Genomic DNA, 20,249 nt, shown 5'->3' on the forward strand with positions numbered 1-20,249 from the left:
TTTTTGTCCTAAAAGTATTGTTCATAATAGAAACATAAAAAATAATAGAATTTTTTTAAATGTTGATTGACCTTTTTCCTCCTTTTCTTTAGCTTCTTCTTCCTTTTCTTCTTTAAGAACACATTATCAGCGTAGCATAATTTTTTATAATAGTAATATGATAGAGGGCTTTAGAAAATCATTTTATTTTTTCTTAGGAGAGATAAATTCATCATAGATAATATTACATTGATCATCGCAAGGTAACAGACATGTCATGCCCCTAATATATACTGTGGGCAGGATTGACTCTCGAGAACTATTATTGCTTCAAGCAAACACTTGGCTTGTCTTATCACTAAGTAGAAAACATAAACAACTTCAAACAATCACAAAAGATAATCTCATTCAATAAACGTAGAACATCTTAAAAGAAACATTCAACTACCCAAAAAGGAAACTCAAGTCTCAACATAAAAAAACTAAAACAGCAGACTAAAAAACTGTCTGAAGCCTCTTGATAGTAAGAGGGATGTCAACAAACGACCCCCGATCTTCCTAATAACTGAAATATCCAAAATAAATAAAGCAAAAGATAACTAAAGTGATACTACAAAAATCAAAGAGGTGCATTAGCTAATGTTGAGTACTTAACTGGATAAAGGAGGTGCTGGATGTTGATCCTGATTGCATGTATCTCAATCATAAAATCATTCCAGATAAATGATATCAGTACACTGAATGTACGAGCAAGCGAGGAGAAAACTAAACATGGGATAAACTTGAAATGAATTCGGATATAAACACTTACCTCAACTATACTCAATTCATGGATACTCAACTCAACGTAGAAATCAACAACAGTAAAGTGCAGTTTAAATAAAACATTTAAACATTATATAGAAGCACAATGTATTTAAAGATATACAATAACCGTTTAATTTATATATAAAGTAATATAATTCCATTGGATTTTCTCTAACCAACAACTATCACTGTAAGCATACAGTATCTCGCGCACGCTGCCAGAACTGCCATATTCCTTACCAGAGTAGAGAACCTCTCAATTAAGTGGATCCACTGGTCTATGCTAAAAAGCACTAAGGAATCATCTAAAACGCATGTCCCTTTAGATTTACAATTTCTACATGATCTATGGAGGATTGAGTTAATATGAACTCGTACCCACATTGGTGCTGAATAATACTTACAAAATACTCAATTCATATATTTAAAAACAAAAAAAAACTTTTTTTGTGGTTTGAGATAATTACAGAAAAACTATCTCTAACACACTCTTAGAAATTGGTGTTTCTTCTCTAATTTAAATTTGAAAACATTTAATCTTAGGATATACTTATTTCCCACATACTCTTTTTGAAGAAATTAACTTCATTTGTTACACTTATTTAAATAAAATCTCAAGTCTCAAAACATTTTTTAAAATATTTGCAAAAGACAATACGAAAGAACTCTAAGAACTCTTTGGACGTAGCTCTTGTCTTTCTTAAATTGTATTTATGGATTGGAGGATTGTTATTTGTGATAGGAAAGATGTTATGATGTTTAGAAATGTTTTTATATAGTTAAACAAGAGAAACGATCAAGAAATCATTGTCTGCAAATAACTCTGCAAGGCACAGATGCATTTAGATATTTGATTGGTAAATTTATTTTTGAAATAGAGGAGTATGTCCTTTACACAATGTGGAGGTGATTTTTGTGCGCTGGTGAAGCATGTCATTGAAGCGGGCCCTCGTCCCAAAACCTGCTCGATTTTTTCCTTCTCTTTTTTCTCATCCCAATTTTACTACATGCAATTATATTTTTTATTCTTCTTTAGTTTCAGGTGCCCAATATATGTACACACAATTCTAACTTAAAAAAACTCTAAAATCGACACGATTCCATAAAAAACTCAACAATCCTATAAAATCTAATGAACTAAAGACAATTTCTACAATATAATTAACGCACATCATACTTTGAACCTACTATAACAAATTCTACTGAACATAACTGTCGTATAACACTCCGAATGTCCAAGAACTAATATAGATCCTCACATGAGTGTCTAAGGGTTGTAATACTGCTTTAAGGTAAAAACTATTATTTATAAGTCATTTAGAAAGTTTTAGAGTCAAGACGTCAAGAAACGTCCAAGACGTCTTGAGAATTGTAAAAGAGGTGCTAGTGTTCCTTAGCCTATTATATGGGGTTTTAGGAGTCGGAAATTGCTGAAAATTGCTAGAAAGGTGGAAAATTAGAGTAAGAGTGTGTTTAGGGTCGAAATGTACGGGTACGACCAGCCTAAAGGTCCTTGGAGAGGACCCTTGCCTTTGAGCCAAACATTCCAAAGGAGGCAGTGTAGGCAGCAACATCTAAGCTTGCCAAACGACTGGGTATCGCCTGGTTGACGGGGCTTAGATGAAACAATAGATCAACACATAAAAATTTTTCAAAAATTTCCAAAATGTATAGTCTCTAATACAAACGACGGTTGTGCATAGCAGTGGGTGGCAAGGCTGTAGATTAACCTATTGTAGGTTGAGGTCTCATAGGTTAGGCTTGCAATTTTTCTGTCAAGGCATAAGTGACTTCCTTTAATAATTTATTTATTAGGTTCTTAATTAGGGGTGGTCAATTAAGTTAGTCTAGTGACTATTTAACCTACCCTAAGCCTAAACCCAACTTAACACTTCATAATTTATAAACCCAAATTACTCCACCTCCTCTCTCTCCCAAAGAACACTCCATTGAAGGGCAAGTTCTAAGGCTTATTGGGCTTTAAGAATATCACTTTTATCCATAAATATTCAAACAATATAATGGTATGGTAACCTTTCACCTTTGGGATTCCTTTCCCCAAAGGGTTCTTTCAAAATTGATTTTCAAAAAGATTATTTCATATGGGTTTATTTCTAAAAGGAATTTTACATTATGATGTATTATTGTTAAATTATGCTATTTTTTTGATGATTTAGCCTAGTACGTGAAATAGATCATGGATTGACCCATATTCGCTAACCTTAGGTGAAGAATTCATGTAGAATTGATTCGTATTGATACAATTGACTTAGTTATTGGTTTAATTATAATCGAATGATGTTATCACAGTTATTGGTGGATGAAATTGGTTTAGTTAAGGGTAAGATCAATGATGATGGCTTTTGAAGGAGGATTTGGTAAAACTTTGTGATCTTGAACCTTTACTTCAATTGTGATGGCTTTTACATGGTGATGAAGTTCAATTGAAGCATGCCTTATGATTAGATTAGGTAAGTGTTGGTATAAAGATCAAATTTAAATGTCATGAGTATGTGATTGTGAGATTATGCTTAAGGGATGATGATATAAATGTGGTTATGAATTGTCTATATGACTTATTATGACATGATGATGATGATGAGTTGATCTCACATCTGAGGGTTGTATTAAAATGATGTTCGTATGAAATTTCAATTATTAATGACTATGATATAAAAGGGGTTAGTCTTTTATGGCCTAAATTAAGCTATGATGAATAATAAAGGCTTAAATATATTTCAAAAAGGGAATGAAGCTTAGCACCAGTGAACTAGAAGTGAGGAGTACACATTCCCAAGTAGCAAAGGTAGGTTCACTATTGTACTCATAAGATTGGAGACTATAATGCAATGTGCATAAAGAGGGCCCCAAGCATATCTCCTAGTTCTTAAACTATGTCCCCCCGTAGGAATACTAGCTAGTGTATCCACCATGAATGCTATGTTCATTTTTTGGTACTACCTTGTTAAGTAGTCCACCATCTTTCAGTGTAGGGTATCATGACACCGGATTCCACACTTAGCTCTTGTTGTCTATGTTAGTTAAGGAAAGTGTTCACGAAAGTAAAATGAAGTAATGAAGTGAACACTAACTAGGGTGACTTAAGGGGTTTGACTTAGTCTAGGTATGGGTATGGGACTCTACCTTTATATTGCACTAGTTCGCCTTGAGGAAAGTCCTAGAAGGTTGTTCTTATGATGTATAAAGTAAATCAATATGCATATATTGAAATTACATGTTGAAGATTCTATATTATGTAAGTTTCTCTTATGAACATGCTAATGATGTATAATAATAAATATGATGATGGCTACTCCTTATAATAAATTATGTGAAGATAGATATTGCTTGTGATCTTTTGTTTGGTTTACTTGGTTGAGTAAGTTTATGGGGCTTTGCATTATCATTGAACATGTAGACTTGCTGATGCGTTGTGAGTAAAGGTATTATATGTAGTGTAATATTAGGAATTGTATACAAGGTTTGTTGTTTTAACCTGATGCTGGAATCGTTTGGTTATGTACTCAAGAATGCTACAACACATGTTGACTTGATTATACTTGATGATGTTGGTATTGTGATATATGATCTTGTCCTAATGAGTATGTAATTATTGATTATATGGATTCTGGATTGTGCATTAAAGACTTTTAAATGACTTAGAATTTTTTTACTGTAAATATCCTCTCTGATCAATTCATTCAAATGTTTTATATGCATGTTTCCATACATAGTACAAGTGGTTACTAACCTATATTTCTATGTTTTATAAAACTATGTATGTTCTATCCGTTGATATTTTAGAGGTCCATTAAAAAGACTTGGATTCTCATTCTCCAGGTTCGGTAGGTCCTCACTTTCTGAGGAGGATGCCACCATCTACCTATTTGATGTTGTTTAATCTACAAACAATTTTGTTCGTTCTCTTTCATTTGAAGACTATTGTTGTATATAAGCCTATATGTGGCTTTTATTGTAATGAAGTATGGGATAATCCCAATGTTTCAGTCGACCTAGATGGTTTAATATGAGACTTATCCTAGACATCTTATGAGATTATATTTCTATATTATGTATATGAAATAAAAGTATAAGTCTATGTGGTACTTCCTATGTGATGAGTATATGTAAGATCCCTATGATTATGTTTTGTGTAAGAGAGAGGTCTAAGTAAACCTCACTTGTAGATGAAGATGAAAAGTTTTAAATATTCCATAATTTAACCTATGATATGTTATAATTAATGGATAGTCGAAAATTTCTCTGAGGATGACTAAACCATGTATATGTATATTCGTATTCTTTATTGTGAAGCGCGCCACACTTATTGACGATATGCTTATCAAATTCTCATCTTTTTGTAATCCTATGTTGTGCCTCTACTGTCTATTTTATGTTTTATTTTAACCTAAGCCTTTTATTGTGGTTATAGCTATGAATACTCGATGAAAAGACACAAGAAGTGCCGAGGAAGGGGATTTCAAATGTGTGGTCTCATGAAACCAAGCTCCTCGGAAACACAATCAAGTCCCCCCACTTGAACAAGTTTCTATGGGTGATCAAGTTCCGGTTGCTCCTCCACCGATGACCAATGGAAAGATAAGGGTAACTTTTCTCAATTTGGCGTAAGCCATGACTTCACAAGCTAATGTTGTCGCTTCTCAAGTCCAAGCCATGATAACTAAAGTGAATGGAGAAGTTGGACTCCGTGTTCCTCATCATGCTACCACTATGGCATCTCATTTGAGAGAATTTACTATGATGAACTACTGTATGTTCTTTCGGTCGAAAACGGATGAAGACCCTAAAGATGTTGTGGATGAGGTTTATAAGTTCGTATATGATATGGGGTGACTATGGGTGCAAAGTTTGAGTTGGTCGTCTATCTATTCAAAGATGTGGAAAAAACTAGGTCCACTGAATGGAGGGATAACATGGTGCTAAGAGGTGGTCCGGTGACTTGGAAGATCATAAAGAGATCCTTTCTTGATAGGTTCTTTCGTAAAGAGTTGAGGGAAGCTAAGTTGGAAGAATTCTTCAACTTTCGTCAAGGAGGTATGAGTGTACTTGATTAATCCTTAAATTTTATAAAATTTTCTATGTATGTTCTATCCTTGGTGTCTAACCTAAGGGATGATATGAGTCATTTTCAAACGGGAGTGTCTGATGACTTAGTGTAAGAATGTCCTTCGGCTATGATTCATGAAAATATTAATATTTCACATCTAATGGTTCATTCATAACAAGTGGAAGAAAGTATACTAAGGAGGAAGAATAGAGAGGATCGAAACGCCAGGTCTTTTGAAAGTTGTTCATCAAAGGAAAGGTTTGAAATTTAAGATATGCCTAGATTTATGAAGAGGTTCTCCAATTAAGTCTTTTCCAAATTTCCCAAAGCTCGTGATGGTCTAACCCTAAGTCTTAAAATGGAAGGGGTACAATTTCATAAAGCAAGAAGCCTACATGTAGGAAGTGTGGCAAGAAACACATGGGTGAATGCCTAGTTAGAATGCACAATTGCTTCGAATGTGGTAAAAGTTATCAAAAGGTTAAATATTTCCCTAATGTGAAGGATCAAGAGAAGGGGAGTGGAAAAGGTAGTGGTTCTTATGTTGATGCTCCAAGAAACAATCACTTTTATGATCTCCGTTCTAGGGGTGAACAAGAGAATTCTCCCGATGTGGTGAACGGTATGTTAAAAGTCATATCTTTAAATGTATATTCTGTACTTTAACTAGGTTCTACCTTATCATTTGTTACCCCTTAGGTACCTAGAAAGTTTTGTATTTTTCCCGATATCTTAAAAGAACCTTTTATGGTGAATACCCCGGTAGGTGAGTAAGTGGTTGTAAAAATAGTATATAGAAATTGGCCTATAATGTTGCCCAATAGAGTTCCCCGTGTTTAGATACCATTTCGGATTCTTTTCTATACCTCTCTATGTCAGCAACAATCAACAATTTAATAGTCTCCAATTAGTTATTAATTGCAGAGGTAGATTCGCAAGTTTTTATATTAAAACTTTTAAACAAATTAAAATTACCTATTTGATAAATCTTATTAATCTGTTCTTTAGGAATGAAGCAATTTAGCAAACGCCTATCATCTTTAGATATTGAACGATTAACAGAGTTAACAATATTGTTGCTATCATGAGAACAAGCAGTTGTCTTTAGGAATGAAAGAACGTCAAGGGTAAGCAAAGCAATAAGAATAATTTTAACAAAGATTATCAAACTAATGAAAAATTAACTATGATTCTCGTAAATCTAAAGAAATTAAAGCAGTGATTATCTACAGAATATAACGGTTAACAATGATTTAGCAATTAAATTGGCCTTGGAAGTTACTCAAATTATATCACACATGTTGGATATTACAAATCTTTGGCAAGTCATATTGTAGGACGGATTACCAAAAGATCGATTGCCTGCCCCCATGGGTCTTACTGGACTTACAATGATTTAGTTTCAGGATAACCAAGTCCTTAAGCCGGAGATTAATCGGCATACTCAGACTTATGCAGAGACAAAACCTCAACATGATAAAAAGAAACCATGGCCTTTAACTTGCTTTAATAGAAGTTAACTAATATATTATACAAGATGATAACCAAGATAAATTCTTAAGATTACTATAAGAATCAAATATAATAAATCATAAGCTGGATAATTACTAAGTTAAGATTATTTTATTATCTTAATAATCACATGATTTCTAACAGCCTAGAAAACCTAAAGATTTAGCTACTCATGCTAACAACTAACGTCATAAACATAGCTCTAATATCATTTCGGATCTGTTTGCAGAAAGTAGAAAAGGTAATTAGAAGAAAATCAAAGGAACTTACAGAAGTAAGGCTTTATTCCAAGATATATTTCATAATTTTTACAGAGAGGTAGAGTATTCAAGAAAATTTTGTATTCGTAAAATTTCTGATGCTCTTAATTTGAAAATACAAACTCATAGATACACTTGAAAAGATAAGGGAAATCTAAAAGATCTTCTTCTGATTGGCTGTTGATTTCCGTCCGTTACTTTTGATAAAGCAAAGTATATTGTTTTCTTTCTAAAAGCACCTTTATCTTTATCTTTTGATAAAGTTATGTCTGCCACTTTGTCGGCCATATTTGTTGATAATGCTTTGATTGACCATGCTTTGCTGGTCCTGAAAGAGTCCATTCAATAATTTAATCAAAAATAAATTCCGTCCCTTTGAGACTCTTCCTTTTCTTTCTAGATAATTCCAGCTCTATGAGCCTCTATCTGAAAAACTAGTTATTCTGGATTTTAATACCCTCAACTAGTGATTAATCATAAAAAGGATCTAAATAAGACTGTGCCAAAACATTAGGTTTTAACATGTCTCCATTATCATCACTTTGAGAGGATGAAGCTTCTTCAAGGAGCTTCATTATAGGTTGTTCATTATCTTCAGACTGTAAGTCTCACAAGGCCTTTTGTAGTTTTATCTTTAGTTCATTCTTAGATAAAGACTTCTGGGGAGATCTTCTAGAAACCGATTCGTTAACGATTGCAGCTTCTTTTGGAGCTGGAGACTATCCTTTAATCAAGACTTCTCTTGACAGATACTTGATCCTGTCAAATTCTGCAATACAGAAAGTCCAACTGATAATATAAGAAATTCTTTTTTGAATAAAATATTTAAACAATTTTATGTTCTCTGGGAGAGAAGATATGTCTTGATCGAGCTGAAACTTACTGAATTTGTCAACAAAGTTTTTTGGCAAAACATGTATATTTCCGCCAAAACAGCTCCACCATTCGTAAAACCATCTCGGAATGACTCTCTTGGTAACTTGTAGACTATATTTGACAAACCACGTGTGAGTAGTTGGCCTAAGGTAGAGGAAGTTGAACCAAGCTGATCTGTTGTCATGTTAATTGAATGTTTGAGGTTTGTGATTTCTCGATAGATTAATAGGGATGTGCAAGTGATCTACATGCCTTTCAAAAGGAGATAAAATTTTCTTGATAGTCACTTTAGAGTAATCGATACTATCAGGATCAGAGTTATCACATAGTTTGTGTTCAATTTCAATTGAACCGGTATCAACAAGAATAAACTCAAAGTATTTTCTTGTTTTTAGTGGACTATTTGTACCGACATAATTTCTATTAGAAAATATATGTTTGTCAAGATACTTTACCTCAAAATTCTCATATTCTTTGTCAAGGGCTAATATTGTAGAGATCTGCAAAGAGATCATTTCAAAGGTTTCTCTTACCTTTGGAGTTTTATCTGTAGTTGAAGCAGTAGTCGGTGCAACCGCCTCTTTGAAGATCTGTGGAACTTTCATGGTGTAAGAGTCTTTGGTTTGGAAGAGGAGTATCTGGGTACTCCTAATGGTGAGTGCGAACAGGGTTCGACAATCAGTTTAAAAGGTTTATTAGAGCTTGGAGGCAAAGGAGGAAAAGGAGTTATTGTAAAGGCTGGGTTAATAGGTGGTAAATTTGCCAAAGCTGAGTATTTATTTTGTTCACTCGATGATGTCCTGATTGCAAATGGTTTTACTGAAGGTTTTCCTTCACGACTTTTTCCCTTGTTCTTAAAGGGGCTCCCTGTTATGGCTCTTGAAGAGGGCCTCATGATGATTTTCCCTGCAAGATTTATCGCGTCAGAAAATCTGGTAAAGAATTATTTTCACCTTTAATAAATTTGATTTGGAAATCAAAGCAGGCTAATAAGGCCTACCATCTGATAAAAATCTTTTAAGAAACAATATTCTTAACATCCTTTTGGAGAATTTCTTTAGCAGATTTACAATCTACTCAAAGCAAGAATTCTTTATTGATCAAGTCATCTTGAAACTTAGTTATACAAAGAACAATAGGAAGGATTTCCTTTTTGATCGTGCTGTAATTTCTTTGAGCAGAATTCCAGATTCAGAAGTATAACAGACTAATTGCTCTGAAGAATTGGGGTCTTTTCTTTGTTTAAGAATACCACCGTATCTACTATTAGAAGCATCAGTCTCAACAATCATGAAATAGTCAGGTTTAGAAATACCAAGGCATGGAAGATCTTTAACCATATTCTTTAGAAGAATAACTTCATTGGTTTGTTCATCACTCTAGGGTGAAGGATTCTTCTTTAACCTATCAAAGAGAGGTTTGCAAATGTGCCTATCTTTGGGAATAAAATCAGCTACATAGTTGAGACTCCCTAAAAATCTTTGCAACTGAGTTTTATCTAAAATGACATTGAGAAATATATTAGAAAACTTAATTGATCTGCAAATAGGTTTATAGGTACCTTGATAAAGATCATGTCCTAAAAATCTAATTTTTTTTTGAAATAATTTAATCTTGTTAGCACTAATGACTAATCCGTTGTGCTTAACAATTTTAAAGAAAACATTTAAATGTTTGAAATGAGAATCAATGTCCTCGTAAAAGATTAATACATCATCAATATAAACAATAGAAATATGAATAATATGGTTGAATATAGAATTCATAATATTTTGAAATTCCGATGGGGCATTTTTGAGCCCAAAAGGCATGACATTCCAATCATATTGTCCAAACGGGACATTGAAAGCTGTTTTATATTTATCTTGTTCAGCAATTTGAATTTGCCAAAATCCTGATTTTAAATCAAATTTACTATCAACATTATCTTTAAAAGTTCGTTTTAAAATATCCCTTTTGTTAGGAATCGGATAATGAATCCACTTTAAAACCGAGTTTAAGGGTTTGTAATTAATAACCAGTCTAGAGGAACCTCATTCCTGTTCAGTTGCATTGTTAACATAAAATGTTGAACAACTCCAAGGTGATTTTGAGGGACAAATAATTTTATTATCAAAAGAGTATGAATTTCCTTTTTACAAATTTCCATTAAATCATGGTTCATCTGAATAGGACTAGCTTTTGTAGAGATGCACTTTTCATTAAATCATCAATATATGGTAAATCAATAATATGGGATTTTCAATCCCAAAATGTGTTTGGAAAATCTGAGCAAATTTCACTTACAAAATTCTTTTGAATATTGGTTATTTTAGCAACCATTCTCGGGGTTTTTAAAATTTTCTCAGTTTTCATAATTTTAATATCCTTTTTAAAAAACAAATCTGATTGATTTTAAATGCAGTTTGTGTATGCAAAAATTTACTTTCTTCAACCGAAAGTGTATTGATAAAAGGAAAGGAAATTTCTTTTCCTAAAAATTTCTTTTCCTAAATTTTTTGTTTTGATTGATTCAAAATCTGAAATATAAGGTTTGATTTGGGTAATAGAAGGTATACTCAAAACAATTTCCTCTTTAATGTTTTTAGTTATAATAAAATCAATAGCAAGGCAAATACCGTCAATGCATATATGAGCATTTGATAGTTTATAATTTATACAGATACGCTCACCTGTCGCGATGTATAACTTGGTAGTTCCCTTTTGGAGGTACTTGATTGGGATTAGACCTTCAACAATGCAATTACGATCTGCACCACTATCTAACAAAGCAATTTTGTTAAGTACAAAATCTGAATTAACTACTAACTTAATCATAATGTGAGAACTTTGTGGTCTTACCTTAGTGATCATACTGATACCTTCATGTTCAATCAATACCTTTAGGTGATGAAGGGGCTGATTGATTGGAAGAGTTGTTTTCTTTATCTTCGTTATCAAAATTAGCAATCTCTTTTCCTTTAAGAGATACTTCAGCGTCCTTAAGAAATTGTTTTGCTAAAGCATCAATTTCAATTTTGTTATCTTGAATTAACTTCTCTAACTTCTTCTTTGAGGTAGTTAACTTCTGCTCGAAGATCATTGATAGAAGGTTGTTCCTTCTTATCCGTATATTTTTGCATGATTTGTTTCATGCATAAAGGAATTACATTTCTTGTAACTTCCTTTTCTTTCTGTTTAGTGACAAGCTTTTGAAGCTCTAGAAGATAGTTTCTTCGAGCATCATTATCTTTGATATGTTCAATAGTTGCGAATAAGATTTCTATAGAGTCTTCAGAGAGGACTCTGACAGATTGGCTATCACAATGACAAAATGCTCCTTGGCAATTACATTCATGTCCACTATCTTGAGAACTACCTTGAGCAACATTGAGGAACTCCTCATCTTCAGTTTCTTCTTCTTCTGAAGAGGAAGACGAATCTCATTCTTCTTCGTTTAATAAAGATAGAAACTTTTCTTTGGTTTCGTCATCTACTTCATGAAGATTGATTTTCATCTTTACTTTCTCATGTTTCTAGCACAATCAAGAGACTTGTGTCCGGACATTCCACAAGTCCAACATTTGTCTTCGTTAGAATTTTTCTCATTTCTGTTTTCTTTAGAATATCTTTTTTCTTTTGAGGATCTTCTCTTAGGTCTCAATTTTTCAGATCATTCTTTCTTTGAAACCTTTTTGTAGAAGGGGGTTTTAGACTTGGGAAACCAAAGTGTTGACAGAAACTACCAAGTTCATTACTTGAAATTTTTTTATCTTTCTTAAGTTGTTCCTTTATCTTTAAATCAGTACATAGCTCCATTTCTATGAAATGAATTATACTGGTAAGATCTCCATAAGTCCTTTCTTAATATGGAATTTTACCTTCACATCGATCTCTTATTTTTTATCGAACCTTTTCTGCAAAATGGGGAGGTAATCCACTAAGGAATCTCTCTTTTCAATAATCATTGTTGCAGTCATCTGTTAGCATGACCTTTGTAAAAAACGTATCTTTATACCATCTGAAATCTGTTAACTTCTTGCAGTAAAGATTGTTTAATATTTCCAAACTTCTGTCTTGAAATAATCGTGGTTCTCCCACGAAATGTTTAGCAATGCTGTAAAGTAGAGTTGTTGTTGCATCCTCAACTACCTCTAAAGAAGTAGTAGTTTGACCTCCTTCATTCTTAACAACATTCTTGCTTGCAACAACATCAAGGATCTCATTTTTATTTTGTTTTGTGAGATAATTGTCCAACCAATTTCTTAGAGTATATGTAAATCCAGCAACTATCCTATTAGTTGCTTGCTTATTGGTGGCACTCTTCCATTTATAGGCTGTGATATTCATGCCCATATCGTGGAGTTTATTATAGATTTGACTATCAGCCATACCATCTATATTCCATTCCGTTATACTTGTACCATCTGCAACTCTCTGAGGATTCATATTGTTCTCTTCGAACTAGGTATCAGGAAAAGAAGGTCTGGGATAAATGTTTTTGGAGTGAGGAAGTCTATCTTTAATAGCTCCGACCTTATCACCCTGAGAGATCTTAATACTTTTAAGTTTGTCACTAATTCATTCTGGGATTTCAGGAGAGTTATTGAAGTCATTAGCTGGTTTAGGGAAATCTCCTAGGGAAAATTTATGGATTTTGAAGATAGGATTAGTCTCTATGTTGAAACCTGATTTAGATGAACAGGGTGCGTTACAAATCTTGCTGGTACCACTGTAATTATACTTTGAGTCCTCAATTTGTTTGGAAACAACATGAAGAACCTGGTTAGTATAATTATTTTGTTCAATGACTTCGTTTATTTCTTCAATAGTCACAAAGTTGTTTTCTTTATGTTCTGAGGGTTCTTTGAAAGGTGCTGCTTTAAAAATATCTTTTCTATAAGGGATATTTATACCTTCAAGAGGAGGAGTAACACTTTCGACAACCTTGTGTTTAATATGCCATCTGCTAACTAAAACCTGAAGCGATGAATTGGATTCACCGATTTGTCCTGTAGATTCAAACCATTTGAAGAATTCAATTTCTATTTTGAATCTCTTCATATCCTTAAACCATTTGTCTTTGAACAAGACTCTCTGATCCCTTGTGTATGTATCAACATACCAAGCTTTATTTAAAGCATGCTTAGGGCTCATCCACCACTTATTAATCTTTTTTGTGTCAGGAGTAAATTTGTGGACTGACTTAATAACTGCTATAGAATCCTTTTTCTTATGAGAAGTATCTTTCATTTCTCTAGGATTAGACTTCCATCAATAAAAGAATCATAATAAACCTTGGGATGGTTTGGAAGAAATCTATCCCGCGGAATGTACCCTGTTGTTCTGAAACATCAATGGTTTCATATAAATCATCTCCTCTCTCTCAGGTCCTTGAAGTAGAAGGTCTAGCCATAGAAATTCTTCTACTAGAAGAGTCATGGACGAAAGAATTGGATCTAAGAAACTTAAGGTGAACAGATCCGTCAGTAAATTTAAGAATACTTTCTAGGGAGGACCTAGAAGGCTGAACAGGAAGGGGTTCGGTGATAGATTCAAATTTCCAACTTTCATCGGAAAGAATATCATTCCACTTCAACATTCTGAGTACAAAAGTAGTGCTATGCTCTTGGTTAGATTCCATAAGCATAGTAACACCTTTGGGAGTAGAGTTAATTGCCTTTGGGGCAATAGTCGTTTTCATTAGCTTATAATATACCCAATATATTACTTAGCTTATCCTTGACGTTCTTTCATGCCTAAAGACAACTACTTGTTCTCATGAATAGCAACAATATTGTTAACTCTATTAATATATCTATGTCAAAGGAAGATATGCGTTTGAAAAATTTGTCCATTCCTAAAGAACAGATTAATAAGATTTATCAAATAGGTAATTTTAATTTGTTTAAAAGTTTTTTTATAAAAACTTGCGAATCTACCTCTGCAATAAATAACTCTTTAGAGACTATTAAATTGTTGATTGCTGCTAACATAGACAGGCATAGAAAATAATTTAAATTTCTTCATATTGGTATTGTTTAGGTAGATGTTAAACCCCCTTTTCATAAAGGCTTAAATATTCCTATTTGTTTAATGCTAAGATATGCTAGACTTCTCAATGTTGATGATTTGTTGTTAGGAATCTTTGAAAGTAATGTTGCTCAGGGGCCGGTTTACTTCAATTGTTATCCTAATTTCTCTGTAGAGATAGAAGACCCTAATATTCTTGATACCTTGACACTTCATCAACAAAACCAGGAATATGAATAGCAAATTAGGAACCAGAGATTTAGCTATAATATATCGAGTATATTACAAGCTAATGAAAACCACTATTGCCCCAAAGGCAATTAACTCTAGTCCCAAAGGTGTTACTATGCTTATGGAATCTAACATAGAGTATAGCACTATTTGTGCCCAGAATGTTAAAGTGGAATGATATTCTTTCCGATGAAAGTTTGAAATATGAATCTATCACCGAACCCCTTCCTGTTCAGCCTTCTAGGTCTTCCCTAGAAAGTATTCTTCAATTTACTAATGGATCTTTTAACCTTATCTTTCTTATATCCAATTCTTTCGGCCATGATTCTTCTAGTAGAAGAATGTCTACGGCTAGACCTTCTACTTCAAGGACCCGAGAGGCAGGAGAATCTTGTCACTTGGGCGAGACCAATACTTAGAGACAAGAATCGTTTGGAAGAACTTGCTGATCCAAGACTTGAGGGGAAGTACCCAAAGGAGGATTTTGTGCGGGTTTGCAAAATTCCTGAGGATTGTGTTGCTCCGGAAGCTAGCCAAAGGCCTATAACGGGAGAAGTGGTTCAATTGCTCAAAATGGTTCAGCGAGTAATAGAGTACCAGCATACTACTACTATAAATTCAGGTGCTCGACCTAACTTAAGACAGTCAGCTACAACCTTTGAATCAGATGGTAACTCGTCTATGTTCTCTTTTGGTCCTTACTCTAGTTTGAGTGTCTTCGAGGGAGGAGAAGATTTATATGAAACCACTGAGGTTTCAGAACAACAGGATAAATTACGCGGGGTAGATTTCACCCAAACAATACCCAAGGTTTATAATGATTCTTATATTGTTGGAAGTCCTACTGCTAGTGAAAGGAAAGCTTTTTTCTTATAAGAAAAAGTATTGTATGGGAGTTATTAAGTTAGTCAAAAAATTTACTCCCGACACAAAGAAGATTAATAAGTGGTGGATGAGCCCTAAGCATGCTTTAAATAAAGCTTGGTATGTTGATACATACACAAGGGATCAGAGAGTCTTGTTCAAAGACAAATGGTTTAAGGATATGAAGAGATTCAAAATAGAAATTGAATTCTTCAAATGTTTTGAATCTACTGGCCAAATCGGTAAATCCAATTCATCGCTTCAGGTATTAGTTAACAGATGGCATACCAAAGACAAGGTTGTCGAATGTGTTTTTCCTCCTCTTAGAGGTATAAACATCCCTTATAGAAAAGATGTTTTGAAAGAAGCACCTTTCAAAAAACCCTCAGAACATAAAGAAAACAACTTTGTGACTATTGAAGAAATAAACAAAGTCTTTTAACAAAATAATTATACTAACTAGGTTCTTCATGTTGTTTCCAAACAAATTGAGGACTCAAAGTATAATTACAGTGGTACCAGCCAGATTGGTAACAAACCCAGTTCTTCCAAATTAGGTTTCAACTTAGAGACTAATTCTAACTTTAAAATCCATTAATTTTCCCTAGAAGATTTCCCTAAACAAGCTAATGACTTCAACAACTCTCCAGAAATGCTAGAAGGAATTAGTGAGCAACTTAAAAGGATTAAGATATCTCAGGGTGATAAGGTCGGAGCTATTAAAGATAGACTTCCTCACTCCAAAAACTTTTATCCCACTTCAACTGAACCTGGGTCCTCAAATATCAACCCAATACATATATACAAGCTCTCATCCAACTACTAGAGAACGACCATATAGGGAAAATTGAACAGTGGGATCTCTACAGAAGATGAAAGAAACCAATAGATTCTCCAAAGCATTGGTAGATCCACAGTGCAGGGTTTGTCTCACATTTATTTTGTTCTGTGAGATAATTGTCCCACCAATTTCATAGAGTACTTGTATATCGTGCAACTATCCTTTTAGCTGCTTGCTTATCGGTGGCACTCTTCCATTTATAGGTTGTGATATTCATGCCCATCTCTTGGAGTTTATTATAGATTTTACTATCAGCCATACCATCTATATTCCATTATGTTATACTTGTACCATTTGCAACACTCTGAGGATGCATATTGTTCTCTTCAAACTGGATATTAGGAAAAGAAGGTCTGGGAAAAAAGTTTTTGGGATTTTAGGTCCTCATTTGATAGCTGATGCAAGTTGTTTTTCTTGTAGTGTTGTTTGTACTACTACTTTTTGATCTAGCTGTTAGTTTGTTCAATTTCTTCAGATCCGAATAGTGCTTGTTTTCATTGGCGTCAAGTGATGTTGGACTTGTCAAAGCTACTGTTCTTCCCGTGTTGTGCAAGGTTATCAAAGCGGGGCCAGTCTTTGAAGCTGAAGAATTTAACCATTTTATTTTTTTTCTTGTGCATCACTAATGCTGAGTTGCCTGATGAGCCATTTGAGTAACAACCTGTTACTCCAGTCAATAAACATGTTGAAGCACATGGCATACCTGATTTTCCCATGCCAGCGAATGTACCTGGTTTTCATAGACAGCATAGGAAACATTCTCCTCATGGTGTGCCATGGCTTAGGCTAGCTCCATCTCAGCCTCATGATTACGGTCCTATAGTAACTACTGCGCACGCTCCTTCAAGTTCCAGCTTATCAAAGCCATCAATGAAGAAAAATGGATTGGTGCCTCCTAGTGCTGGCCTTGCACCCCCGCAATTCAGTCCTAGTACTCTACCTTCTTGTTTGGCTCAGCCACCATTTTCTCCTCACACTTCCACAGACTGTTTTGGACAAGATGTGGTGCTCAAACGAAGAACAAGTGGGTTTACCCGTTAAAGATCGACCTTCTTCTCATGAATGTCTCATCAAATCCTAATTGGAAACTTTTTCTAAATGCATTTCCTTCAAAGGTGTCTCAAGTTGAGCTGATTAACTTTTATATGGGGGATCTTTCAAAGCTAAATATATCTATGGATATAACACCATATAAGGGAGTTTGCTTATAATATGATGAAGTTTCAACTGTAAACGCTTCATTATCAATGCATAAGATCCAACTAGACCCAACATTAGTGTGTTGATACCAATTGCTCAACATAACCCTGTTTAAGCCGCCAATTTCAATACAAGCTCCTCGTTTTGCTATGTCACTAGTTGAAGCATCTCCGAATCTGCCTTCAGCTCCTGCAGTAACAGTATCTTCACACAAAGGGAGACATCCGAGTTCAATTCTTATTGTTGGGATTGTTGCTGGCATCTTAATAATCACTATGATATCAACACTCTTTATTTGTTTATGTGGATCTAATCATGAACAGAAGAAAGGCTCCCACAAAGAAGCTGAAAAACCAAAGTGTGTAGAGACTGTTCCTGCTCAGGGATCGTTTCCTCATCCAACTAGTACCCGGTTTCTTCCATATGAACAACTGAAAGAAGCTACAAATAACTTTGCACTGGCTAGTATATTGGATATGGAGGCTTTGGCTGAGTTTAGCCTTCAGTCATAACAACATTCTTGCTTGCAGAATAGGGTTTCAAAGAAAGACTGTTATGAAAAATGGACACCTAAGAGAATATCCTCAAAAGAAAAAAGATATTCTAAAGGAACGAGAAGTAAGAAAACTTCTAACGAAGACAAATGTTTGACTTGTGGAAAGTCCGGACACAAGTTAGGCAATGTTACATTCCTTGTCAAAATATGCTACCCAATAGGTGACTACAAAGGAGGATAGGATTTGTATATTGGTCTAAAATTGAACCCGAAGTTCCAGGTATTTTCTATTCACATGACCTCTATATGTAAAATTTGAATAAGGTGAATGACTTTGTAAATAAAGTGGAAGGAGTTCGACGTGATGGGCAGGCCTACACTTCAGATATGATTCCCAAGAGCACAAATAACTTTCATGCTTACTACTCCAGAGGTTCAGGTAGGCCAACGATTATAGTTCTACAAATTTAGTCAGCCTTGCCCGCTTCTACATGTGGCTATTCGGGAAATCCATAGTAGAATTACCTTTTGCATAGTCAGGGATCCACACCTACATTAGGCATCATGCAATATTTTGATCACAATTGTTAGAATTATGTAAGACTAGGGCTTGTGAGGAGAGCTTTTCTCCATCTACGTATGTCTGATCACGTGCAATAATAGACCAGAATAGTTGTACCATCTGGTAGCGGTAGTAATGTAAGAGGATTTCCACAAGGTGAGAGTGAAGGAAATTAGAAGTGTCGTGGAGGCAGGGGAAAAGGTTATGGAGGTAGAAAAGCAGTGCTGTCAGGAAAGAAGATTGCCCGTCAAGTTCAGAGGGTTCAATTTTATATGTCTTTTTTTGCAAGAACTAGGTTTGAGATGTCTGATGTAGTGAACACAAGTATTATTCTTGTGTATGACTTGATGGATACTTTTTTGTTTGATCCTAGTTCTTCTTATTCATTTGTATTTGTTAAGTTTTCCTTGGGATTTGATGCATTATGTAATCTTCTTGATGTTTTCATCCAAATTTCCAACCTAGTTTGAGAGTCTATCATAGTCACCAACGTGTATCGTGCTTGTCCTATTTTATTATGGCTTTTCATACTTGGGGTGACTTTTATTTTTAGGATATGATTGAATTTGATAAAATCTTAGGCATGAATTTGTTGGCCTTAATAAAGTTGTGCGTAATTTTAATGCTAAATTTCTAGCTCAAGAGATCCTGGGTAGTAAATGGTTAGAGTGGGAAGGGGTGTACAATCCTAAGCCGACTAAGTTCATATCATTTGATCGGGCTAGGGAACTTGTGGGCATGAGTGTTTGGCATATTTATCTCATTTGGCATGTTGATGGTGAGTCTTTCTCTATGGAGTCTATTTGTGTAGTGTTAGAATTTAATGAAGTGTTCTCTATGAATTTTCCTGGAATGCTTCCGAATAGGGATAAAGGTTTCTGAATTGACTTTCAACCTGACGCTTGCCCCCATCTCAATTCCTCCTTATTACATTGCTTCACCAAAATGAAAAGATCTTAAAGCTCAAATCCATCAGCTTTTTGATAAAGGTTTCATCTGTCTTAGTGCTTCCCTATGGGGTACTCCTCTCTATTTTGTTAAGAATAAGGATTGTATTGTGAGGATATGAATAGAATACCAGAAGTTGAATAGGGTCACCCTTAATAAAAAGTATTTGTTGCATTGGATAGATGATCTCTTAGGCAACTTGTAGGGTGCATCCGTTTTCTTTAACATTGACCTACTGTTTTGTTACCATAAATTAAATCTTAGGTCTGAGGATATACCTGAAAAGTCATTCATGACCCGCTATAGACATTATGAGATCGTAGTGGTGTTGTTTCAGTTGACTAATGCCCCCACAACCTTCATGAGCTTGATGAATGGTGTGTTCAAACCATTCGTAGATTATTTTGTTAATAACTTGACTGCTGACATCTTTGTTTATTCAAAGAGTAAGAAAGAGAACACCGACCATCTTTTAACTCCTCTCTTGCTTGTACATTTAGTGTACTGATATCATTTGTGCGGAATGATTTTATGATTGAGATAGATGTAATTAGGATCAACATTCAGCACCTCCTTTATCAAGTTAACCACTC

The 20,249-nt window shown here is 34.4% G+C and overlaps 1 long non-coding RNA gene and 1 pseudogene across 1 annotated transcript; one reads left to right on the plus strand and one right to left on the minus strand.

Moving 5' to 3' along the window:
- Positions 1–381: 381 nt before the first annotated feature.
- Positions 382–7,962, minus strand: LOC138348508 (uncharacterized). Its single transcript, XR_011221142.1, has 2 exons — positions 7,637–7,962; positions 382–676 (listed from the first exon to the last, which is right to left on the minus strand). It is a non-coding gene; the product is annotated as an uncharacterized lncRNA (long non-coding RNA).
- Positions 7,963–16,864: 8,902 nt separating this feature from the next.
- LOC109119602 (uncharacterized) lies at positions 16,865–18,162 on the plus strand (annotated as a pseudogene).
- The last annotated feature ends 2,087 nt before the right edge of the window (positions 18,163–20,249 follow it).

The sequence above is a fragment of the Solanum lycopersicum genome, chromosome 1 (genome assembly GCF_036512215.1).
Source record: "Solanum lycopersicum chromosome 1, SLM_r2.1".
Taxonomy (NCBI): Eukaryota; Viridiplantae; Streptophyta; class Magnoliopsida; order Solanales; family Solanaceae; genus Solanum; species Solanum lycopersicum.